Raw genomic sequence first — 26,165 nt, 5'->3', positions numbered from 1 at the left:
TGAGTGTGGGAAAAGTTTCACTCACCTCTTCTCTCTTATCTCTCACCAGAGAGTCCACACAGGAGAGTATCAGAGGGGTAGCTGTGTTAGTCTGGTTCTGTAAAAGCAGCAAAGAATCCTGTGGCACCTTATAGACTAACAGACGTTTTGCAGCATGAGCTTTCGTGGGTGAATACCCACTTCTTCGGATGCAAGTAGTGGAAATTTCCTGGGGCAGGTTTATATAAGCAAGCAAGCAAGCTAGAGATAACGAGGTTAGTTCAATCAGGGAGGATGAGGCCCTGTTCTAGCAGTTGAAGTGTGAAAACCAAGGGAGGACAAACTGGTTCTGTAGTTGGCAAGCCATTCACAGTCTTTGTTTAGTCCTGAGCTGATGGTGTCAAATTTGCAGATGAACTGGAGCTCAGCAGTTTCTCTTTGAAGTCTGGTCCTAAAGTTTTTTTGCTGCAGGATGGCCACCTTAAGATCTGCTATTGTGTGGCCAGGGAGGTTGAAGTGTTCTCCTGCAGGTTTTTGTATATTGCCATTCCTAATGTCTGATTTATGTCCATTTATCCTTTTTCTTAGAGACTGTCCAGTTTGGCCGATGTACATAGCAGAGGGCCATTGCTGGCATATGATGGCATATATTACATTGGTGGACGTGCAGGTGAATGAACCGGTGATGGTGTGGCTGATCTGGTTAGGTCCTGTGATGGTGTTGCTGGTGTAGATATGTGGGCAGAGTTGGCATCGAGGTTTGTTGCATGGATTGATTCCTGAGCTAGAGTTACTATGGTGCGGTGTGCAGTTGCTAGTGAGAATATGCTTCAGGTTGGCAGGTTGTCTGTGGGCGAGGACTGGCCTGCCACCCAAGGCCTGTGAAAGTGAGGGATCATTGTCCAGGATGGGTTGTAGATCCCTGATGAGGTGTTGGAGGGGTTTTAGCTGGGGACTGTAGGTGATGGCCAGTGGAGTCTTGTTGGTTTCTTTCTTGAGTTTTGTCTTGCAGTAGGAGGCTTCTGGGTACACGTCTGGCTCTGTTGATCTGTTTCCTTATTTCCTCGTGCGGGTACTGTAGTTTTGAGAATGCTTGGTGGAGATTTTGTAGGTGTTGGTCTCTGTCTGAGGGGTTAGAGCAGATGCGGTTGTACCTCAGTGCTTGGCTGTAGACAATGGATCTTTTGGTGTGCCTGGGATGGAAGTTGGAGGCATGAAGGTAGGCATAGTGGTCGGTAGGTTTTCGGTATAAGGTGATGTTAATGTGACCATCACTTATTTGCACCGTGGTGTCTAGAAAGTGGACCTCCCGTGTAGATTGGTCCAGGCTGAGGTTGATGGAAGGGTGGAAGCTGTTGAAATCATGGTGGAATTTTTCCAGAGTCTCCTTCCCATGGGTCCAGATGATGAAGATGTCATCGATGTAGCGTAGGTAGAGAAGGGGCGTGAGTGGACGGGAGCTGAGGAAGCGTTGTTCCAGGTCGGCCATAAAAATATTGGCATATTGTGGGGCCATACGGGTGCCCATAGTGGTGCCACTGATCTGGAGATATATATTGTCAGCAAATTTGAAATAGTTGTGTGTGAGGATAAAGCCACAGAGCTCAGCAACCAATTGTGCTGTGGCATCATCAGGGATACTGTTCCTGACAGCTTGTATTCCATCACTGTGTGGGATGTTTGTGTAGAGAGCCTCTACATCCATGGTGGCCAGGATGGTGTTTTCTGGAAGGTCACCAATGCATTGTAGTTTCCTCAGGAAATCAGTGGTGTCCCGGAGATAGCTGGGAGTGCTGGTAGCATAGGGTCTGAGTAGAGATTCTACATATCCAGACAGTCCTTCAGTGAGAGTTCCAATGCCCGAGATGATGGGGCATCCAGGATTTCCGGGTTTGTGGATCTTGGGTAGTAGATAGAATAACCCTGGTCGGGGCTCTAAGGGTATGTTGATTTGTTCTGGTGTTAGTGTAGGGAGTGTCCTGAGTAGATGGTGCAGTTTCTTAGTGTATTCCTCAGTGGGATCTGAGGGAAGTAGCCTGTAAAATTTAGTATTGGAGAGTTGTCTGGCGGCCTCCTTTTGGTAGTCAGACCTGTTCATGATGACAACAGCACCTCCTTTAACAGCCTCTTTGATTATAATGTCAGGATGGTTTCTGAGGCTGTGGATGGCATTGCGTTCTGCACGACTTAGGTTGTGAGGCAAGCGATGTTGTTTTTCCACAATTTCTGCCTGTGCACGTCGGCGGAAGCATTCAATGTATAGGTCCAGACTGTCATTTCGACCCACACAGGAGAGAAACCCTATGAATGCAGTGAGTGCGGGAAAAGCTTCTCTCGGAGCTCAACCCTTGTTACACATTACAGAGTCCACACTGGAGAGAGACCATATGAATGCTGCGAGTGTGGGAAAAGCTTCACTCATAGTTCAGGCCTTTCTAAACATCAGAGAATCCGTAAAGGAGACAAACTTCATAAAAACCTTCTCTAGAGCTGTCAGGAGATTTTTTCTTTAATTCTTTTGACAGTTCCCAGGTAGTGAGTGTTAAGGCTGTTTGCATCTTTTGCACACTGTAGTTCCTCAGCTTCCACACATGAGTTGCCCACTTTTGAAGCTCGCCCGTCTTTGGGGTGGATCCTGTGGTCCTTTGTCTCAACTCCATTGTCCTGCGAGTCATTGGAGTGTGTGTCCTTTCTACCAGGAATGTCATCACCCCAGGTGGGAGATGGGGGTGTCTTCAGCCAGCTACGTTGAGATAAAATCTACCTGGGTCTCATCACTGTGGTTGTCATGGAGTTAGCTAGCTTGAGTTCACTTTCCTGATGTAAAAGAGAACTATTCTTGCACTAAATACATGGGCCATGGATAGTTGGTGGAGTTATCTTGCACATTTCCTCCTGTCTGAGCTAACCATCATCACATTTCCTTTTCTGTAGGAACTTTACACTTCTTAAGCACTAAGGGGTCGGAAGACCACCCCGCATTTAGAGCGGCTGAAGTGGTTCCCACCCCACACTTCCGGTCAGGAGACACACAGATTAGCGCCGACCAGGTGCATACCACTGGAGTACGCAGTGCATAAAGCACCAATCAGGAGAGGGGGCGGTTAGTTGGCTTGAGTTAGTACATGAGCATAATAGGATGATTTATGTAACCAATTATAATAAATAGACGTGGACAGCCACGTTCGGGGCGCTACACGGGAACAGACTGACGGACTTGGCTTGATTCATTGCTACATCTGGTGACCCCGACGTGATTCCCCCTGCTCACCGGCTGGAATAGCCCTCTGTGCACCGAAACTCGCTGGAAAGCTTCATTTCGTGAGTATGGGTGGGAAGCTGTCAGCTCGGCAGAAAGTTCATGCGAAAGAGCTGCAGGATATCATACAACAGGCTGGCAGGCCAGTCTCCCTGGGTCAGATAGAGCAGCTACTAATTGAAATTGATCGCCAATGTCCTTGGTACCCGGATCACGGGTCACTGTCGGTAGATGATTGGATAAAGATAGGGGCGACGCTGCATGCGGAGCCTCGAGCCGCGGTGCAGTGGCTCCTGCTTTGGCAGCGATGTACGGAGGCTCTGGAAACAATCAGGGTTGAAGCGTCATCCAAGGCTATCCTTCTCGCCCCCGCGCCTTCGGCCCTTCCTCCTTACCCTCGGATCTTGCCCCCTAAGCCGCCTGAGGCGGTACCCGAATGCCACGATGCATGTCCGGGTACGGATGGCTCTTCACGGCCGAATTTTCGGCTGTCCCCTTTCAGGCAATGATACAGAGGAGGAAGAGGAGAATTGAGCAGCGAGCAGATAGGAGAGTTATTGGCTGCGTTCCCAGTGACACATCGCCCAGGCAACGCAGCGGGAAGCTGAAGTGGAGATCACAGCCCCATTCCGTTCTCCGAGGCGAGACGGACGGTTACTGAGTCGGGATCAAAATCCACCTTCACCCGAGGTACGTTAGAAAGGATTGCAAATGGGTATAGCATGCTCCCCCAAGATTGGAAGGATCCTTGTAGGATGCTTTTAAGCCCCGCGCAGTATGTTATTTGGGATAGTGAATTTCAACAGGAAGCATTACAACAGGGGCGGGCATTAGGGGGGGCCTATACTCCTGAGCAACTGTATGGAGCAGGACAGTTCGCCACTATACGAGAGCAGGCTGCGAACATCCCTTTTGTAATGCTCCAAGCTGTGGGGCGCTGTGTTTTAAAAGCCCTGTTTACAGTACCGGTGACGGGGAAACCCCCCGGTCCTTTACCATCACCCGCCAGGGCCCTCAAGAGTCGTATGTGGAATTTATTAACAGATTACAGGAGGCTATTCAGAGGCAGGTAGATAATCCTGATGCCCAGTGGGAATTAATGAGGAAACTTGCTTATCGGTATCCCCCTTGAAGGGCTGGTGGATACTGGAGCTGACGTTACAGTCATCTCCGCTCGGCAGTGGCCGTCCACATGGGACAAATCCGAAGTGCCAGCCAATTTGGGGAGTGGGCGGATTGCAGGCTGCTCAACAAAGCACCCGATGGATTGCTATAACTCCGCGAGAGGGGGAAAGGAGATTCTCCTTAAACCCTATATCATGGATATTGCTGTATCCCTATGGGGAAGAGATTTGTTAAGCAAATTTGGATCACATCTTACCATTTATGACTGAGGCCAGTGCTGTTAGTGCCTGGCCAAGTTTTGCCGCTTTTGCTTGGGTGTAGTTAAGTCCCCCTTTCTCTTGGCTGTCCGCCAAGTTTTAGCAGCTAGTGGTGTCCTTGATTGAGGCCAGTGCCATATTTTCAGTTTTTTTCAGTTAACTCATTCTGTTCACATTTTACCATTCATGATTGAGTTTATTGCCCTTCCCATTGTGTGGCTAACCAGTACCCCTGAGTGGGTGGAACAGTGGCCACTGCCCCAGGAGAAGTTTGTTGCATTGTGTCACTTATGTGAGGAACAATACCAGGCGGGCCATGTGGAAAAATCCACTAGCCCCTGGAATTCGCCAGTTTTTGTTGTCAAGAAAAAATCTGGTAAATGGCGAATGCTCCATGATTTTAGAGAGATTAATGCATGCATTCAACCCATGGGACCCCTGCAGTGTGGAACCCCAAATCCCAATTTTATCCCATATGATTATCAGCTTATGATAATAGATCTTAAAGATTTTTTTTTTATAATTTCTTTTTGTCCCAAAGATAGGGAGCTCACTTTTCCCGGGGAGGTGGTGGCGGTTCTTACCCAATTTTGGGACCCCTGCCCCTGGGCACTATGGGGCTAATCCTCCTCGTTCCCATGCCGGAAAATATGGCATTCAGATAGTCCCCAGGGTAATAGATAGTGATTATGTGGGAAGAATTTATGTTTAGATTTGGGCTCATATGCCAAAACAGCTGCACCAAGGGGACTTATGGGCCCAGATGGTGATTCTTCCCTTCCCTTTTTGGCTAACACATTTTGTTAGTGCCTGGCCGAGTTCTGCCGCACTCATAGCTGCTTTTTTTGGATGTTCGCAAAGCCCTCCCTTATTCTTGGCTGTTCGCCAAGTCTTAGCTGCGGCGGTGTCCTTGATTGAAGTCGGTGTTTTTCTTTAGCTTTTTCAGTTAACTCAAGTTAACTCATTCTGTTCTTTTGGATTTCATTGATAGTCATGCCTTTTTCATTGAAATGCTAAATTTTTGGCGAAGCATTTATGATCCCTTTAATTCAGGCCCAACGTATTGTCCAAACCTGTAATTATTGTGGCAGTCCCGAATTGGGTGTTAAATCCCCGTGATCTTCAATTCAATCATATTTGGCAAATGGATGTCACGCTTTATCCCCCCTTTTCCCTGGAAATATTTACATGTTACCATTGATACCTACTTTCATTATATTTGGGCCACCCCAATGGGGCGAATAGGCCAAATATGTACTTAATCACATTTTTGCTGCGGTGGCCTTAATGGGCCGCCCCGACAGATAAAAACCGATAATGGCCCGCCTACATTTTTCACAGGTTTGCGGATTTTTGCACAAAAGAGTACCTAATAAAGCAAAATAAAACAGTGGGGGATGATGGGCCATCCCTGGGCGCCAAGCAAAATTAATTAGCGATAGTATTGTTTATTCTAAATACTTTAAATATCTTTCAGAATTTTATAGCCACTGAATGACATTTTAAGAAGGAAACACCGCTCCCATGCCCATCTGTCAAATATAGGCAGAGCCGGACCCTACTTGGTATGGCCCGTTCCATTGATAACCTGGGGACGAGGGCATGCCGCTGTGCTTACTTCCACAGGTCCGTTGTGGGTCCCTGCCAAAAATGTGCGACCGTGGCACGATGACGTGGAATCAAAGCCTCAAGAACCCGATACCCAACTTCAATCTGAACCTAACCGAGACCTTTCCAGTGTGCCGAGCCACAAAGATGGCACCGAGGGTTACCTGGGGGCAGGTGAAGCGACTGGCGCAGCAGGCTCAGCAAATGCTGGAGTATAACAAGGCTGAGCCTACCCCCGAAAATTTTACTGCTGCTATTTTTGCCTGTTTGATTGCTAATTCCTTTACCATATTGTTGTGTTGTTTTTGTGTGTTACCGGCTGGGGCCAAACCCGAATTGCATAGCCGCATGCGTTATAATATATGAGTTCGATTTGCGATCCTTGCCAATCAATCTTCCTTTTGTTTACAGCAGGCCCCTGAGATGCATGGCCTGTTGGGCACCTGCCTGGTCCCAGTATGCAAGGCGCCAGGCGATGCTGCAGATGCAATAGGGATGTTAATTATATTAATGCCACCGAGATTCGATATTCTTCCATGAGCCTATGGGGTCAGGCCACTTATGTGAAACCCGCGAGTGCCTTGTCCCTTTTTACCCCATGGGTAGCCAATTATGCCAGTTTGACCTGTATACGGATGGTTAATTGCACACATCACAAGCCCCCAAAAGGATGTTTGCAGGTGGGTACCCCGGGATGGAACTGTACACACTTTCAAAATGTGTCCAGCAATTACGGGCACATCTTGTTACCGGAGGGTTGATTTTCTACATGTGGTCAGAGGACCTTTAATTATATTCCGGCCAACATTTCAGAAGCTCAATGCTGCCTAAGCAGGCTCACGTTGATACTCCCCACGAGGTCAATGTTGACCGGCTCCCAAACTAATGAGACCCGCACCCGACGCCGGCAAAGCTCAATCCCCATGAGATTAGATTGTAATGCCAATGTCAGCCTTTTCAGTTGGGCTAAGTACATCTTTCTGGCTGCCATCCATGGGATGGGCTCGAATTGTTTTGCAATATGCTTTGATTGTTATCGCCTGCTTGATTGGTTTTTGTTGCTTTGCTCAGTGTATTCCTAATATAATTAGGATGTGTTTTACACCCTGTTGGCGCAAACCCCTGCCTACATTCCAGGCCGTCATGTATGCCCATAGAATCATGAAACATGCGGACCAGGCACGGGTTGACAAAACAGAAAAGGAGGGGATGTAGGAACGTTACACTTCTTAAGCACTAAGGGGGTAGGAAAACCGCCCCCAACATTTAGAGCGGCTGAAGTGGTTCCCACCCCCCCACACTTCCAGTCAGGAGACACACTGATAGAGCGCTGACCAGGTGTTTACCACTGGAGTACGCAGTGCATAAAGCACCAATCAGGAGAGGGGGCGAGGAGCTGGCTTGTGTTAGTACATGCGTATAATAGGATGATTTATGTAACCAATTATAATATATAGACGTGGAAATCCCCGTTCGGGGCACTCCACCGGAACAGACTGACTGACTTGGCTTCATTCATTGCTACACCTCCTACTTCAAAAGATTAAAAAGTGTGAAAAGAGAGGTATTTTTCTCCATGATGCAAACATTCCGACATAGAAGACCCCTTCTACCAACACATATGGCTGAAGATCCTGAGATATATGAACTCACAGAAGTGGTTGGGACCTACGTTGGGACAAACCACAATGAGAACCAGGGTTCAGTTGTTGGCAATGGGGATTAAAAGAAAACTAACATATATGACAAGAATTTCTGATCTTTGAATGTATTGTTGTTACGAATTAAAATGAAATTATAGGTGAAGTGATTGGTTAAAGAGTAAGAGACTGTGTGATAATCTGAATTATTTTGGAAAACTGAAAGTTGTCTTGTTTTTGTGTTTTGTTAGTCGTACAGGAAATTATGGCTAATCTTGAAAAGTTAATTTGATTTAATTTACCCTGGTTCCTCAACTGTAGCTACAGCTCTAGTACCCATCAATCCAAAGACTGAGAGAAATGGAGTGTTCCAACCATTGTCCTTTTTAATATCTTATTGTTCCTCTCTCTGTTTTTTGTGCTGGCCTTTCTATTCTATCATTTTCTGCCTTTGTTTAGTGGTAACAGTTGGTTTCCATCACTCACGTTTGTTTGTTTAAATCTCTATCTGTTGTTAAATAAATTTTTTGCTTGTTCAATAACTGTACTCAGGTGCTGTGTGAGATACAGTAGCAATGGTCCACAGTAACAACTAGTAACCTGGGATACTTGGGGAAGAGAGGATCTGGGATTTCACCGAGTATCTGGTGATCCGGGCTGGACCCCAGAGGGGGACACATTGAAGGAACTCAAGGGTTAAGGTGGCTGCTGTAGCTCAGAGGAGGGTGCTTGAGTTCCAGCAGGCTGGTCAGTTTGGTCACTAACATCCAAATGAAAAACTCCCTCTTCCTTGTGGCAGGTGGCAACAAGGAGACTCTCAGCCCTCAGCACCCTGAGAAGGGTCATAATGTGTCTCTGTGTTGATCCACCTGTCAAACTCACACAGGGAAAGCTCCCAATAGCACAAAACTCTGCCCTATGAAATCATGGAACATGTGCTCTTTGCTCTGTGGGTACGTCTAAACTACCCACCGTATCAGCGGGTAGCGATCGATTTCTCGGGGATCGATATATCGCATCTCATCTAGATGTGATATATCGATCCCCGAAAGTGCTCTCGTCGACTCCGGAACTCCACCAGCGTGAACGGCAGTAGCGGAGTCGACAGGGGGCGATTCACGTAGCTGAAGTTGTGTATCTTAGATCGATTTCCCCCCCCCCCTCAGTGTAGACCAGCCCTCTGAAAGCATGTAAAAAATCCAAACACTGGAGGACAGGATTTGGGTCCAGAGCGACCTAGACAAACTGGAGGATTGGGCCAAAAGAAATCTGAGGAGGTTCAACAAGGAGAAGTGGAGAGTCCTGCACTTAGGATGGAAGAATCCTATGCACTGCCACAGGCTGGGGACTGACTGAGTGAGGGGAGATTTGATAGCAGCCTTCAACTACGTGAAAGAGCAGCATTGTGGGCTTTCTCCTAGCCACTTTTGCTGGGCTGGGCAGGCATCCTGGAGGCCTTTCTAGAAGAGCATTGGGAACTGAGTTAGAAAAACCAATGTGAAAACCAGAACCTCAGGTTTAGACTCATTTATTTATAATATTAATCTTCAATTCTAGTGTCACAGTCAATACAATTGCTTCAGCCTGATAGTTGCCCAAAGGGAAACTTAATGTCTCTCCAAGGGGAGTGGAGAGAAAGCACTTTTCAGAGTCCAAGAGAGACAAGGCGGGTGAGGGTAAAAGCCTGCAGAGGACCAACCTCTGTTGGTGAAAGAGACAAGCTGTGGAGCTAACCCCACACCCTTCTTCAGTTCTGTGTAGCCTGGAAGGTCGTCTCTTCCATAACCAGCAGTTAGAACATAAGAACAGCCACACTGAGTCAGACCAGTTCATCTAGCCCACTCTCCCGAAAGTGGCCAATGCCCAGCGCCCCAGGGGACCCCTGGAACCAACATGGATACAAAACCACCACAAACAAGGTTAAAAGTCAATGCACATGGAGAAGGATCTTGTGTTTCATTCCTTATGTCCTAGTCCCATCATGTGGCCATTTCCTTTTCTTCCTTTCTGTTAAAAGCTTTGGTGTTTTGCACAGAAACATTATTTCCCCAGGAGAGACCCAGGAGTGGGGGCTGCATTCCTGTACAAAACAGTCACTGGAAGGGGGCAGACAAAGGCCTTTAGGACCAGGCGTCCGTCACTGTCAAGAAATCATCTCCCTCCTGCAGGTCACTGGCAGCCTGAATTTGTTCCTTATCCTCCCAGAGTCTGGGGGCTGGAATCAGCACTACCCAGCCCCTCCGTATGTAGCAGGAACAAACACAAACCTGGTCTTTAAAACAAGCTGTCCCCTTCCTTCTCAGGGAAAATTTTTCAGTGATTGAAGTTGAGCTTCAGTTCCCCTCTCCTAGGGGTGGGGAGGGTGTGCGGCCAGCTCCCAGTGAGATCTGTTTTCACCTTTGCTCCCTTTCAGTCACTCTGGGATCCTAACTCTGCTCTCAGCTGTCAGGCAGCTTCCAGCCCATCCACCCTACTTGCTAACTCTGTGTGCATGTCTCACTCCCTCTGCCAGCACAGAGAGCCTGCAGGAAAGCTACTCCTGCCAGCTGCATTGGTGGTATAGTGGTGTGTGTAGGTGCTTTGCAAGCAGTTGATCTGGGTTTTATTCCCAGCCAATGCAATAATGGCTTTTCTCTTTTGTTGTTTCCTCATCTGGAAGTGGTTTAATTTCAGTCACATTGTGTTACAATCACATTATCTATAGAATGAGACAATAAATGTGTCGAAGTCCAGCAGGTCATACAGGATGGAGGCACACAAGGGGCTGGAATGTGTCATCTGAGAAAGACAGAACCCTTGGAAACCTGCATCTTCCATCCCCTGGCCTTGCGTGTTATGATTCCAGCTGCGTGAGCTGTTTGTAGGATGTTCCTGCATGTTGGGGAAATGAAGTTTTGAGTCAGTTTTTGCTCCTGCAGATTCCTTTGCTGTTACAATTATAATGACATGAACAAAAGGGAGGCAAAATAAACATAACCCCCAAGTTGCAATACAGGTGGGGAAGGGGAAGATCACGGTTAAGCCAAACACGTCAAAATAAAAATTAATACAAAAAAGGGGAGGGGGGAAGAGATCAGGTATGTGGAGATCCCCTTGATATTTGAACTCAAATTGTTAGAATCAAAGTTCAGACTTGACACTGGAAAACCTGCAACTACCTGTCTCTGTGAACACCTGTGATGAGCAAGATGGAGTTGGGACACCTGTTCTGCTTCAATCATTTATTGTCTCTCTGTTCTCTCCTTCTTCTCCCCCCAATTCCTCATCTCCAATGTCTCTGCCTTTCTCCTCTTGCTCCCTCTCCCCTGCCCTTTCCAGGAACTCACAGTCTACAGCATTTAGGACAAGCCAGAGCTCCCATGTTCTGCACATGATCCTGTGTCAGAGGATGTGTGACCCCGGTCAGAACCAGTCACCAGAACAATATGACCCTTTATGGGTGACTTCTCTGCCTACTCTGCAATTTACACCCACACCCACTGAAGGGGGTGGGGTACACCTGTGACTGAGAGGCCCCACAGGAGAAATTTCCGCCCAAAGACAAATTTGCGTGAAATGTTGAGAAGTGAAGAGCCCCCTTCCCCTCCCCCCAAATTCCCAGAACTCTAGTGTCACCCCCATGGCACCAGCACAGGGAACCCAGTGAGATGGGGTTACAGAATACAAGGGGGAGGCAGCAGGGAGAGAGGTGACAGGGAATCTCTCTCTTTCCTTCTCTCTTCACTTTCTGTTGTTCTCTTTCCTTCCAGGAACTGCAGTCACAGCAGGGAGGGGTTTGTCTCTTTATCAGGGATCCCTCTGTGTCACGGAGGCTGCACAAGTCATAGATTCTGTGACTTCTGCAGTGGCCACTGCGGCTGACTCCATGGCTGCCCCAGCAGCTGGCCTGGGAGCAGCTTGAGCAGTGGTTCCAAGGGTGGCAGGAGCAGCCACAGCTCAGTGGCTCCTGGCACCTGTCCCAAGGTGGCCGGAGCAGGGTTGGCCTCTGGGGATCCCCTCACCTGGCAGCATCTGGAGTGGCCAGGGGCGGCTCTAGGAATTTGGCTGCCCCAAGCATGTGCCTGCGGAGGGTCCGCTGGTCCCGCGGCTCCGGTGGACCTCCCACAGGCATGACTGTGGAAGGTCCGCCGGAGTTGCCTGCCGCTCTCCCGGCAAAATGCCGCCCCACACGCGCGCGCGCTTGGTGCGCTGGGGTATGGAGCCGGCCCTGGGAGTGGCAGTGGGTCCCCAGGGCTTCTCCCCCAGCACATGGTGCCACGGGTCCCCAGGACTCCCTGCGCCCACAGCTGGTGCTACGGACCCCCTGGGCCTCCCTCCCCAAGATTCAATGAGGGGTATTTATGGTATAAGTCATGGCCGGGTCATGGGCAATGAGCGTTTGGTTTTTGCCCGTGATCTGTCCATGACATTTACTAAAAATACCCGTGATTAAATCTTCACCTTCCTCATTATCGATCAAATAAATAGAAACGCCTCCACCTGCAAGTGGATTTAGCCCAGGACCCTCAGAGTCAGCAGCTGTTACGCCCCCACTGAGCTCTCTGGTCAGGTGTCCTAGCGCTGGAAGCCTCCTGTTTAGATCCTAAAATAGCGTTTTTGCACCAGGGGGGCTGAAATTTTGGACCGGACATTGTAGCTCCACCGTTATTTTACTGAATTGCTTCAAAACAGCAAGTCAAGAAAGTCTCCTAAGTGCCAGGCTCTCTGCCCTGGAAACAGCTGCCCCTGCTCTGCAGGAGTCTGTGCGCTCCACACAGCAACGCACACACCTGCTCCGCACTGACGGGGGGTCAGACAGCGACAGGGTTGGTAACACAAATACTTCAGACTAGTAACTCCAGGTCCCTTCCTTTCTTTAAATCAGGATGTGCCAGTCAACTGGTAACCATGGTGTTATCTTCACCTTAAAATACCGCTCAGGACATTTTCAGTGAGCCCTGCACCCCATGCCCTGCCTGCAGCCAGCCCCTGTCTCCAGCCAGCCCCGCACGCCCCGACTCCAGCCAACCCCTGCTGCACCCCCCCTGCCCTGCCAGCCAGCCAGCCCCGCACCCCCTGCCCTGCCAGCCAGCCCCGCACCCCCTGCCCTGCCTGCAGCCAGCTCTGCAACCCTGCCCTGCCCGCAGCCAGCCCTGCACCCCATGCCCTGCCTGCAGCCAGCCCCTGTCTGCAGCCAGCCCCTGTCTGCAGCCAGCCCTGCACCCCCTGCCCGGCCCCCCCCCGCGGCATCCACCCTGCCCTGCCCGCAGCCAGCCCCGCACCCCTGCCCCTGCATGCAGCCAGCCCCTCACCCCCTGCCCACAGCCAGCCCCTGCCACACCCCCTGCCCTGTCTCCAGCTAACTCCTGCCGCACCCCCTGTGGCCCCGCCCAAAGCCAGCCAGCCCCCACACACCCCCAGCCGTGGACACCCTGCCCTGTCTCCAGCCAACTCCTGCCACACACCCCTGCCTGAAGCCAGCCAGCCTGCCCCACACACCCCTGTCTCCAGCCAGCCCTGCACCCCTTGCCCTGCCTGCAGCCAGACCCTACCTCCAGTCAGCCCCTGCCCTGCCTCCAGCCAGTCCCATGGCCACTGGTGCCCTGCAGTTTCCAGGGCACTAACCCTGCACACCTGCTTCAATGAGGGGGGCAGGGAGCAGCTGGGACCCCACATGGTTACACCCTAAGGTGACCAGACAGCGAGTGTGAAAAATCGGGACAGGGAGTGGGGGGTAATAGGATCCTAGATAAGAAAAAGACCCCAAAATTGGGACTGTCCCTGTAAAATTGGGACATCTGGTCACCCTAGCAAACCCCAGGACTCCTGAGTTCCATTGCTGGGTTTCCTATTGGTTCCACTGCTGGTTGTTTTCCTTTTCCTGGGGGACTCTGGGCAAGTTGCTCCCCCCTCTAGGGCTCCGTCCCCAGCAGGCAAATGGGGATTTTGTACCTTCCCGCTGTTGTTATTCCATGAGTCATCAAGGATGGAATAAAAAGCTTCCCGCTATTGGAAAGTGCTGGGAGAATCCCCCAGCCAAAGCTGCTCTGACAGCGCTAAGCAGCATCTGACCAAGGTCGGAGCGCACGGCCCAGGAGGAGGAGTGTCTGGCTCTGGGGTTTCACTTCAGCCCAGTCTAGAGAGAGGGGCCCAGCCATGGGGTTTGGCTCAAGAGGACCAAGTCTCCAATTTGTTAAGGGCGTTTTGAATTCCAATCCTGAGCTCCAAAGTGCTTGGTGTCAGTTGCACATTTTAGAACGACACTCTCCACTCCATTTTCCAAATCATCATTCATACTGTTTACCCACCTCCACTAGGCCCGGAACCCTGCCAAAGAAGGAAAGAGGCTGGGTTTGGAATGATTTGTTTTTGACAAATCCATGCTCACTTGTCCTAAGAATCAAATTATCCTGTAGGTGCTGCTGACAAACTGAGTGTTTAAGAATGTATTCCAGTATCTCTCCAGCTGTGGAAGTGAGGCTGGCTAGTATGTAAGACCCAGGGGTCTCTTTGTTCCCCTTTGAAATATGGGTCCTGTCTTGTTCATGGATGGGAAGATGTTCTTTTTCAGGGATCTCAGACGAGAACTGGGGCACAACACCTGGTTTGTTAAGGCCACAAAAATGGAGGCAGGAACCTCTTCTCTCCTGCTGGCAAAGAACCCCAGGTACCGAAAAGACAGAGACTCACACCCCTGAATGGGCTTTAGAAAAGGCAATGGTTAAAAAGTTTGGCCCCGACCATTTCTTTTTTCCACAGACTAGACATTTTAGCAAACTTTAGAATTCCTTGGTGTTAAACACCGTGAAACTCCCCTTTCTCCTTCACAGAGGGCTTTATCGCCCCTTATCTCACTCAGGCTCACGACTACCCAGGGTTCGAGAACTGTCCCTGTTCCCATTGGGCAGATGGGGAGGAGCCTGAGGTATAGAGAAGGGAAGTGACCTGTCACCAAATGGATCAGACTGAACAGGTTTCAGACCTCGAGGATGCTCTTACCTTCAAAACAGGGACGGCTGTTTTCTAGTACAATCACTAAAAGGGAAGGAGAAAACTCGAAAGAGGTTCCTCCTGGCGCTCACGTCCGTGAACCCGAATACTCTCAGTCCTCAGAGAGAGACCTGGAGAAGGAGACTTGCTGAAGCAAAGCCACAGGGGTCTCTGAGGTTTCCCTGGCCCCTCGCCTGGCTGATGTCAGCATCTCTCTGTGAGGTCACCACCTCCCCACCACCTTGGACCAATAGGCTGAGGTCCTGCAAAAGGCCTTTGTGATGTCACTGCCACACCCCTCCCTTGCTGTGCCAATGTCCTGCCCCTGGCCAGGCACTTTGCAGGTTTGAGCTACTCCCTGGGGATCACCCCACTCAAGGAGCGTTCGTTCTAGGCAGCAAGCCGGCTAGACAGGAAAACATCAGACGCTGCTCCCAATGCTACACTCAGTTTTTCAGAAATGAGTCGACTTTATGGCCAGAAGAGACCATTAGAGCATCTAATCTGACCCCCATGCATATCACAGGCCTCCTGTATGAAACAAGAGCTACTTTGGGGGCAAACACATTCCAGAAAGGCATCTTGTCTTCATTAAATGACATCAGGAGATGGAGAATCCATCACTTCCCTTGGTAGCTTGTTCTTGTGGTGAATCATCCTCGCTGTTGAATTTTTGTGCCTTAGTTGTAATATGAATTTGTCTCTTTTCACCTTCCAGCTATTGAGTCTTCTTATGCCTTTCTCTGCTAGATTAAAGAGCCCTTAAATACCCAATCTTTTCTCTCCATTAAGGCACTTCAATGAAGTCACCTTTCAATCTTCTTTTGATCAGCTAATCAGATTGAGCTCTTTTAATAGCTCACTAGAAGGCATTTTTCTCCAGCCCTCAGAACATTTGGTGGCTCTTTGCTGCCCCACCTCCAATTTCACAACATCTTTTTCAAATGAGGACACCAAAACTGGAGGCAGTATTCCAGTATCAGTCTCACTGATGCTGTGTCACCTCCTGTGATGTTATTGACATAATCTGTAACTCTATAGATCACCATTGCAACCACTGTTCTATATTTGCAGCCAATATTTCAGAGAAGTGGTTGTGTAAGAGGTCTATGGAGAGGTGCTGATTGGCTGATTATAATGATGCTATCTCTAGATGTGTATCATTTTTTTGTAGTTGACATTATGAATATTGGCTCTATGCTGCCTGTATTTCAAACTTGTGCTCTGCTTCAGGGAATGATACCTTTGTTTAATTGATGAAAACATAAACTAGACACTTAGAGGATTGGGACTGATTTCAGCTGATGGACAGGTTTGCTAGGTTTTTATGCATTTGGACAGCAAAATGTTGAGTGTTCACATTCATTTCAAGCGTCCTTGTATGGTGGAGCTCCTGAACATGATGGAGAATGGAAATGAATTTTTTTTTAAAGAGGGCACCTGGGTTTGAACAAAGGACCACTTAATCTGCAATTAAACACTCTACCACTGAGCTATACCCCCATTACAACAGGAATATGGAATCGTGATCTCCAGGACTTTGAAGGACAGACCCTGCTTCATCGAGCGCCTTTGCCATTCCCAGACCACAGGTGGTTTTAAAAATGGGGTTTGATTAAACTTCTTAAATGTGGTAAACACCACAGCTTGCACACTCACTGCTATAGCTTCTCCCCATGACAGAGCTGCCACCTCCTGGGGAAGTGGATTGACTACACCAACAGGAGAACTCTCCCCCCTCAGCATGGAGCAGTGGTTCTTAAGCTGTGGGTCAGGACTGCAAAGTGGGTCATCACCCTGTTTTAATGGGGTCACCAGGGCTGGCATTAGACTTGTTGGGTCCTAGGGCTGAAGCCAAAAGTCTGAGCCCACCCAGGGCTGAATCCCTCAGGCTTTGGTTTTGCCCTTCCACCCTGGGGCTCAATCTTTGGCACTCAGTGGAGGGGCTTGGTCTGTCTTTCCAGGGCTACATATTAAGTTATTTTGGCAGAAGGAGGTTGCAGTGAAAGGACGTTTGAGAAACCCTGGCATAGAGCATCTCCATTACTGAGCTGCAGCAGCCTAGACTCACTGTTTGAAATATTGACCTGGCCTTAGCCTCTGAATATGTCTAGGCTTGGCTCCCCGTGGCACTGTTGTGATCAGACCCTGACAGTACAGCCATGGAGACACCACCCACCAGCCTTGCCTAGCTGGCAAGGATCAAACCTTCACAGAAAGACACCCATGGTTTTTTAGCCCAGCTAACTAAGGCCTCAGCCACAACCAGTTAACAGAGGGGCCTTTCTACACTCTGGTTCTATTCTCACTGAAGGGTCATTACAAATTGTTTGCTCAGACCAGCTTCCCCAGCGCACTCACTGCTGTGCAGCTCTGTACGTGTGGCCATGGCTGAACCGCAAGAATTCCTGCCCATTTCCCTACTGGCTGGAGCATGGCTAGAGTGTGTTTGTGGTTAATGATGTTGCTGTAGATTGTTCATTCCCTGCCTTGGCAATTCAGACAGTCCCTTTTCCCGTTGTATTGCCAGCACCTCTGGGAGTCCAATAACAGAGGCAGGTTTTCTCTGGGCATTGAGATTTTTGAGGGCGTTGGTGGCTGCTTTCTTTCCTCACCCTGGAGAAACTCAGCTTTTTATTCCATCCTTGATGACTCATGGAATAACAACAGCAGCATGAAGAGGAGAGTGAATATCTCACTGCCAGGGGGAAGGTGGATGCATTCCCTCTGTCTGACCATTGCCATTGTGGGAGAGAAGGTTTCAGTGGAATCGAATGCCCTGGCTCAGACAATAGACACAGGGAGGTTTTGCTGTTCATGGATCTGTGCAAAGGAAATTGTGTGTTTGTGTGAAAATGAGGAGGGATATGAAATGCCCACGTGGTGGTGCCTAAGGCAAAAGGGAACCCTAGAGGATTAGAATAGGATAAGTTCTCAAGCAACATGTTTCTTACTTTGCCCATGTGTTAGTTTTGATGATTATCGATGGAAAGATTTTGCCATTGGGTCGTGTGTTTACACAGAAATTGACATTTACCAACAAATACGTAATTCTTCCAAGCCTGCCTAGTCTGCTGGTGGTGAGTTTAGAGGGACACACTCACTCTTCCCACCCCCCCATGCCAGGCCTGTTATCCAGAATGTCAACTTCCCACAGATCTGGGATCCTTTCCTCATCTCTCCCCAGACCACTGCCCCACCCCCACTTCTGGGGTCCCCTTCCAACACTGTCCAACTCCCCTGCTGGCAGGATCCCTTCCCATTCCTTTCATTTCCTGCCTCCCCTCTGAGCAAAAGCTCTACATTGTTTCCACAATGAGAATTGAACCCCGGCCACCGGGGTGAAAAACCAGGAATCCAAATCATGAGACCATATGGGACTTGTATAGTCAATAGCACATTTACACATTCACACCCAATAATTCAAAGTAGCCATTCAAAAAAACTTCAAAAACAGACTTCAAAGAGAAATTGCAGAGTTGCAATTGATTTGCAAATTTAACACCATTAATTTGAGCTTGAATAAGGACTGGGAGTAGCTGGCTCACGACAAAAGCAATTTTCCCTCTCTTGGTATTGACACCTCCCCATCAATTATGGGAAAGAGGACCACATCCACCCTGACTGAATTAGCCTTCAACACTGGTTCTCCTCTTGTACGGTAACTCCCGTCACTTCATGTTCCAATCTATATTTATGCCTCTATCTGCAATTTTCACTCCATGCATCTGAAGAAGTGGGCTTTTTACCTACGAAGGCTTATGCCCAAATAAATCTGTTAGTCCTTAAGATGCCACCAGACTCCTTATTGCTTTTAATTCTAAGCTGATCTTAACCCTTTCAGTACCCTTACAAACTCAGATGCTTCTCACCACAGGCTGGCTGGTGGCTTTTCAGCCAGGCTCTCCCCTTTCATCAGCGCTTCAGTTGCTTGGTGTGGGGGTGGCTGTAGATGTAGTTGACAGAGAGAGATAAAGCCTGGCAAATGTCTCTCCTTTTATCATGTCCTTTCCTCCCTCATGGCTTTGCTCCCCCCTCCTTCAGAGTCAGGTGAGCATCACTGCATCTCTCCAAGCAAGTCTGAGCAATTCCTCATGCAGTGTCCTCATGCAGGTGAGTCATTGCATTGTAGCTCCCTCGCTGGGCAATGGCTGTCGATGGGTTGTTTGACACCCTGTCTGGGTGTTGGTTACTTTCCTTGCTGTTGCCACTGGGGAGCTAATATTTGGCTGACTCCCCCACCTTGCAGCACAGTGTCAACCACACTGCACAATTCTCATAACTTCATATGCATGAATGGTCTACATCTATGGGTAGAGAAGTGACTTTCAGCCGATCATATCCTTTCCCTGATACCTTACAAGTCATGCTCTATATGTAAGATCACGATAATATGAAAATGAGGATTATGGGGGTTACAGCCGCTCCCCCAAAGGTATAGAATGTCACACTGAGATTCTGTGTTCATTTGTTCTGTAACAGCATTACAGAGATCCAGTGACTGACCAATGGCATTTCCAAATGCTAAAATAGCAAGTGATGTCGGTCTCTCATTGGCCATCAGCAACTGAAGATGTGGTTTAATGAGCCGGAGCTCCAAGGCGAGGGTGGCTCTGTCCACTGCCTTCCGTTGCGCTGCTGGGCCCCAAGTCCCTGGTGGCCAATGTGTGACGCTGGGAGAAGAGAGTGGGGTGGCAAGTGGCGGCAGGACTTTTGCCACCAGGGTCTAGCTGCCCAACTTCCTCCTGGGAGTGCTGGCCCCCCGTCGCCTTCTGGTAACCCAGGAACTAAGGCAGGAATAGGGCGAGGAAGCGAGTAAAGCCAAGCAAGGAAGGCAAAAGTGAATCTTGTCTTCATGGGCCGCTCGCAATGACGTCCTTTTTCTGTGCCACAGCTGACAACAACATCCCAGACAGAAAAGCAGGAGGCCAAAAAGAAACTGAGCAGCTGCTGAAGTAGTTCAGTTGGGAGCGTGCTAGACTAACAGGGTCTTCTGTCCCCCTGTGTGCACGGGTGGGATGTTTTCTGAAAGTGCAGCAGTGCCTTTAACTGCCACAAGTCCCTCATTTCAGGCTATGCAGCAGGAAAAGGCAGCATGGGCTTCTGCACCGAGTTGGCCCACCTGACCTTTCATTCTTCTCTTGCTCTTTGTCAGCAAGGGGAAGAAAAAGAAGCTCTCCCTCAAGCTGGAGTCACAAGGGCGACGTAAGGACGACTTCCTGAGTGCCTGCTCCAGTCCTCTGCTCTGCCAGCTGACCTATTGAAGGGCTGCCACCACTTTCTCTAGGTTTGTCCATCGGTCTGTCCGAGGATGAGCAACAGCTAAGTAGATGGAGTTTCTGTAGTGTAGTGGTTATCACATTTGCCTCACACGCAAAAGGTCCCTGGTTCAAAACCAGGCAGAAACATGCTGGCTTCCTTTTGCCAGATCCCCTTGCTGTTCAGGAAGACGCTCCTCCTTCTCCTATTGGCCTGTCCCTGGGATAACTCCAAACCCTGCATGACAGAGGGTGCTGACAGCAGTGGAGAAAGCACCTTGGCATCAGGCTGGAGAACCTAGAGGAGTGCGGCGTGTCACCTTTTGGAGGCTTGTGGCTTGGCCTCCTCTGCCCTGGGAGGTTGGCCGGTGGAGGCCGGCTCTTCCTGCTGGCCTCCTCTGCGTGACTTGCCAAAGGAGGAAGTGAGGCAGGAATGGGGCAAAAGAGGAAAGTCGAGCTGAGGAAGGCAGGGCAGAAGCTAAGCACGTCATTGCGGCTAAGTGGGGTTAGTAGAGCGTCACCATTCGTTCTGCAAAGCCGGGGGAGGTGCGGTTGGCTGCTGGGAGGCAGAATCCTGTGCCTGCCTCTTGGCTTCCCAGGGGTGGCTCCTTGCAGCCCAGGAGAAGTGGGGTTCTGGGGGGAAGGAAAAGCAGCAATCGCGAGGCTGAGTGGGCTCCTTTCTGGCCGAGATGGTGGGTCTGGGAGTTGCCTGTAAGCCATAAGTGGACTTGGTGCAGTGAAAACCGCTGCTCCATTCTGGCTGACCTGGGGGAGCCATTAATGACTTGGGAGTGGGGGCAGGGTGCTGGCTGTGAGCAAATGGGATCCAGGAAGCCCCAGCCTGCCCCTCCAGGGGCCCAGTCTTCTTCTTCTCTCCTGCCAGGGGGAGCCTGCCCAGCATGCGCTGCAGCTTGAGCATTAAGCCTTCCTGTGGCATAACCGAACTACGGCCTAGTGTAATAAGATGTAAAGTTTAGATTGTGAATTTAGCTTTAATTTTCATGGTAACTTACTTTGATCTTTTATGCCTACCACTTATAATCCTTAAAACTCCATCTTTCCGTAGTTAATAAATCTGTTTTATGAAACTGGAGTATTTTGCTTGAAGTTCTTGGGAAATCTCAGCTCCATTACAGGGCTGGTTCATGTACTATTCACAGTGAGGGAGGGGTGGACCCTGCGTAATAAACTCACTATTGTGTCCTACAGGAGGCCTGTGATATGCAGGGGGTCAGATTAGATTCTCTAATGGTCTCTTCTGGCCATAAAGTCGACTAATTTCTGAAAAACTGAGTGTAGCATTGGGAGCAGCGTCTGATGTTTCCCTGTCTAGCCGGCTTGCTGCCTAGAACGAACGCTCCTTGAGTGGGGTGATCCACAGGGAGTAGCTCAAACCTCCAAAGTGCCTGGCCAGGGGCAGGACATTGGCACAGCAAGGGAGGGGTGTGGCAGTGACATCACAAAGGCCTTTGGCAGGACCTCAGCCTATTGGTCCAAGGTGGTGGGGAGGTGGTGACCTCACAGAGAGATGCTGACATCAGCCAGGCAGGACAGGGGCGAGGGGCCAGGGAAACCTCAGAGACCCCTTTGGCTTTGCTTCAGCAAGTCTCCTTCTCCAGGTCTCTCTTTGAGGACTGAGAGAGTATTCGGGTTCACGGACGTGAGCGCCAGGAGGAACCTCTTTCGAGTTTTCTCCTTCCCTTTTAGTGATTTTACTAGAAAACAGCCGTCCCTGTTTAGAAGGTAAGAGCCTCCTGGAGGTTTGAAACCTGTTCAGTCTGGTCCATCTGGTGACAGTTGAATTCTAGGCATGGAAAACACGAGCTTAAGGAGGCAGAATTTTATTCTGCACCTGTGATTTTGTCCCTTAGAATCACTGGGGACATAAGGGTTTGTCCTTTTTGTTTCACCTCTTGCTCCATCCACTGTCTGATCCTCTTTTCTTCATCTCTTGCTTCCTTTGTCCTTTCTCCTGTTCCCTCCCAACACCAGGTTTTTCTCCTGCTGATAACAGCTCACATTAACTGATCACTCTTGTTATAGTGTGTGTGGCAACACCCATTTTTTCACGTTCTCTGTGTGTATATATATCTTCCTACTGTATTTTTAACTGCATGCATCCGATGAAGTGGGTTTTAGCCCACAAAAGCTTATGCTCAAATACATTTGTTAGTCTCTAAGGTGCCATATGTTCTCCTTGTTTTTTTTGCAGATAAATTAATGGAGGTTAAGTCCATTAATGGCTATTAGCCAGGATGGGTAAGGAATGGTATCCCTAGCCTCTGTTCATCAGAGGATGAAGATGGATGGCAGGAGAGAGATCACTTGATCATTACCGGTTAGGTTCACTCCCTCTGGGGCACCTGGCATTGGCCACTGTTGGCAGACAGGATATGGGGTTGGATGGACCTTTGGTCTGACCCAGTATGGCCATTCTTATGTTCTTATGAAGGGAGGGGCACAGCCTTGTGATGGAGTTTCTGTAGTGTAGTGGTTATCACATTTGTCTAACACCCAAAAGGTCTCTGGTTCAAAGTCAGGCACAAACATGATGGCTTCATTTTCTCAGCTTCTAGTGGCCTGTCCCTGCTGTTGTAGGAACAGCAGTGATTTCTATGCTCCAAAGGTCTGTTATCCTTCCCCCTCTCCCCTCACTTTTGTCTCCTCTCCCTCTCTGAATGCCTGTGAAGTGGCTTTTCCCCACCCCTCCCTCCTGCAATGCTTGTGGGATGAATGGGCTGGTTGAAGATCAGAAGAGCTTCCAGGTAGACAAGGTGTCTGGGACTCTCATTAGGCAGCACTCACACACCCAGAGCAGGGACACTGCATGGACACTGGCTGAGGTGGAGTGTGACCCACCGGATGCAGCCAAGTCATCTCCAGTCGCAGGCCATGAGGAGCAGGTCCTTAAAAGGGGAAGGGGCCCTGTGCTCAGGAGTCACTCACAAGCTTGTACCTCCAGTGAATGCCCTTCACCCCGACCGCCTGGCCAGTGGTTCGCTGTGTTACATTCCATCGCGCCTCGGGAAGACTTACCTTCATCGCACCGTCCATCGCGGCGCTGGGGGACACTTACCTTGCAAAATCCTGACATCTCCAGTGCCGAGCCAGTCCTGGGAGCGTGAGTATGGGAGTGTGAGTGTGACCCCGCCTTCTTTTGAGCTTAGCTATCAATATAACAAATGTGCTGCTTTCTACCAAAGTCTGGGGGGTCATTAGTCCTCCCTACACTTAGTAGCTGGCCCAATTTTGGGTAACACCAGCGATAACCCCTACCCCTGCAGGACAGAGGGTGGTGAAATGAACTGAGAAAAAGCCTTGGCCTCAGCAGGGGAAAGCTAGAGGATCTGTGCGAGTCACCTTTTGGAGCCTTGTGGCTTGGCCTCCTCTGCCCTGGGAGGTTGGCTGGTGGAGGCCGGCTCTTCCTGCTGGCCTCCTCTGCGTGACTTGCCAAAGGAGGAAGTGAGGCGGGAATGGGGGAAAAGAGGAAAGTCGAGCTAAGGAAGGCAGGGCAGAAGCTAAGCGCCTCAGTGCGGCTCAGTGGGGTTAGTAGAGCGTCACCATTCGTTCTGAAAAGCCTGGGGAGGTGCGGTTTGGCTGCTGGGAGGCAGAATCCTGTGCCTGCCTCTTGGATCCCAGGAGAGGAAGGATGGTTCTGGTGAAAGGACGACAAGCAAAGCTCTGGGAGGAGATTTGGGTGTGGGGTGCGGGCTCTGTGCTGGGGGAGGGGGTTCGGGTGCAGGAGGGGTGGTGCTTACCCCGGGCACTGCAGCTCCCAAAGTGACCGGTACACACAACCCTCCAGCAGCAGCTCCTAGGTGGGCAGGGCCAGGGGGTCTCCATGCACCACTGCCTGCAGGCGCTGACCCCTGAGCTCCCATTGGCTGCAGTTCCTGGCCAATGGGAGCTGCAGAGTTGGTACTCAGGGTGGGGCAGCACATAGAGACACTCCCCCCGCCCCAGGGGATGCTGGGACATGCCAGCCACTTCTGGGAGCGGCACGGAGGGACGGAGGTAGAGTGGGCAGGGAGCCACCTTAGTGCTGCTGGCACATCTCTGCACACCCGTTGTGGGGGGAGGGGAGCAGAGGGCCTCCATGTGCTGCCTGGGGTAGGGGCAGAGCACGGAGCTGCCTCCCCTCCCTGGTCTATTCCAGGAGTGGGTGGGTGGGGTCTTTTGGCCTGCCAGGTGCAGCAGGTCAGACTAGATGATCACACTGCTCCCTTCTGACCTTAAAGGTTCTGAGTCTAACAGGGAGAGGGAAGTAAAGGATTTTTTTTTAAATATAAACCAAACATCATAATACCTGGATGACTCCAACTGCTCATTTTACAGTCTTGCCCCTTTCTTTGTCCCCTGTGTGTTTAATGATCTGGTAGGATGTGGGACATTGATTCTCTTATTCCCTTGATAAAGCAGTACAGTGACTGAAACTTAACCAATTCCCAGGAGAGGAAACATCACATCCCTGCATTGGCCAGGAATTGAACCCAGGTCAACTGCTTGGAAAGCAGCTATGCTCACCACTATACCACCAAGGCAGCTGGTGAAAGTCCCTGATTTTTCACACTTGGTGTCTGGTCACCCTACTGCTCAGTGTGAGGCGAATGTCTCTGTGTTCTCTGCCGTTCATGGTGGGGAGTTTCCCCACTGATAACAGTTCTTGCTGGGTCGGGGAGGGGAGAGAGAAGAGGGGTTTGCTCTGTTTCATTCCTCTCCATTTTCTGTTCCTTCCCGTCCCTTCCAGGGTCCTCCCTTATAATAAAAAATAATAATAATTGGAGATATACCAATCTCCTAGAACTGGAAGGGACCTTGAAAGGTCATTGAGTCCAGCCCCCTGCCTTCACTAGCAGGACCAATTTTTGCTCTAGGTGGCCCCCTCAAGGATTGAGCTCACAACGCTGGGTTTAGGAAGCCAATGTTCAAACCACTGAGCTATCCCTCCCCCTTTCCATTTCAGATTGTGCAGTGACACCCTCCCAGCACTCAGGACTCTGGAGCCTCTGCAGCAGCACGATCCCATGAGATCCTCAGTGACCAAGGGTCTTTTCCAACTTCTAGGAGACCCCAGCTTGAGACTAAAGGAAGCTCTGTTCCTTCCTGGGGATCTTCTCTCCCTTCCTGGAGATCAAGATCATGAAGCCTCTGCCTTGCCTCCTGGATCTGAATTAATGTCCCATTTCCCACTATCTGCTCAAAATAAACAAGTTTCTAACCCAGGTGAGCAGAGCTAATTCAGTTCTCAGCTGGAATCCTTCACCAACATTCCTTAGGAGATACAGACTCTCTGTGACACAGACTGACTGGGGTTCATCTCTGCACGTCCCCAATGGGGAAGGAAAGACACTGAGGGGAAAGGAAGATAGGCAGAAGGAGTCAAATTTGGGCAGTCCCCAGAGCCAGTTGATTGAGTGGCCTTGGAGTCAGCCACTGTGGCCACTGCAGAAGTCAGAGGTTGCAGGAAGTCACAGAATCCATCACTTCCACCACCTCCATGACAGACACGGAGACAAACCCCTCCCTGCTGTGACTGCAGTTCCTGGAAGGAAAGAGAAGAACAAGAAAGTGAAAAGAGAAAGAAAAAGAGAGATTCCCTGTCACCTCTCTCCCTGCTGCCTCCCCCCTTGTATTCTGTAACCTCATTTCACTGGTTTCCCTGTGCTGGTGCCATGGGGGTGTGTCATAGGTCTTCTCCCCCACTTGGAGCTGTTGGGTTCCAAGATGGGGACCTGCATGGACTCCTCTAAACTAAAATCCTAGTTTAGATCTGGTTCTCGCTGCCACCAGTTAAGTTTAAAGTGGGTAACACACTGCCTGTCCCCCAAACTTCCCCTGGGGAACCCAGATTCAAACCCCTTGAATCTCACCAGAGAGAGAGAAACAGCCAGTTCCCCTCCCCCACTTCCCTCTCTCCAGCCTGCTCCAGAAAGATTACACCCCGAGTCAAATCCTTGACTCAACACAAAGAGGGACTCACCTCTCCCTCCCCTTCCCTAGTCCTGGAAAGAGATACCTTGATTCAAACTCCTTGAATCAAACAAAGAGGGATTCAGTTTTCCCCCTCCCC

The 26,165-nt window shown here is 49.9% G+C and overlaps 1 non-coding gene and 1 pseudogene across 1 annotated transcript; one reads left to right on the top strand and one right to left on the bottom strand.

The window, feature by feature from the left end:
- Positions 1-26,165, bottom strand: part of LOC120381691 — a 116,432-nt pseudogene that overhangs the window by 36,881 nt on the left and 53,386 nt on the right.
- TRNAV-CAC lies at positions 20,173-20,245 on the top strand. Its single transcript has one exon. It is a non-coding gene; the product is annotated as a tRNA-Val (tRNA).

The sequence above is a fragment of the Mauremys reevesii genome, linkage group 14 (genome assembly GCF_016161935.1).
Source record: "Mauremys reevesii isolate NIE-2019 linkage group 14, ASM1616193v1, whole genome shotgun sequence".
In the NCBI taxonomy this organism is placed as follows: domain Eukaryota; kingdom Metazoa; phylum Chordata; order Testudines; family Geoemydidae; genus Mauremys; species Mauremys reevesii.
This window is presented reverse-complemented; position numbering and strand designations above follow the sequence as displayed.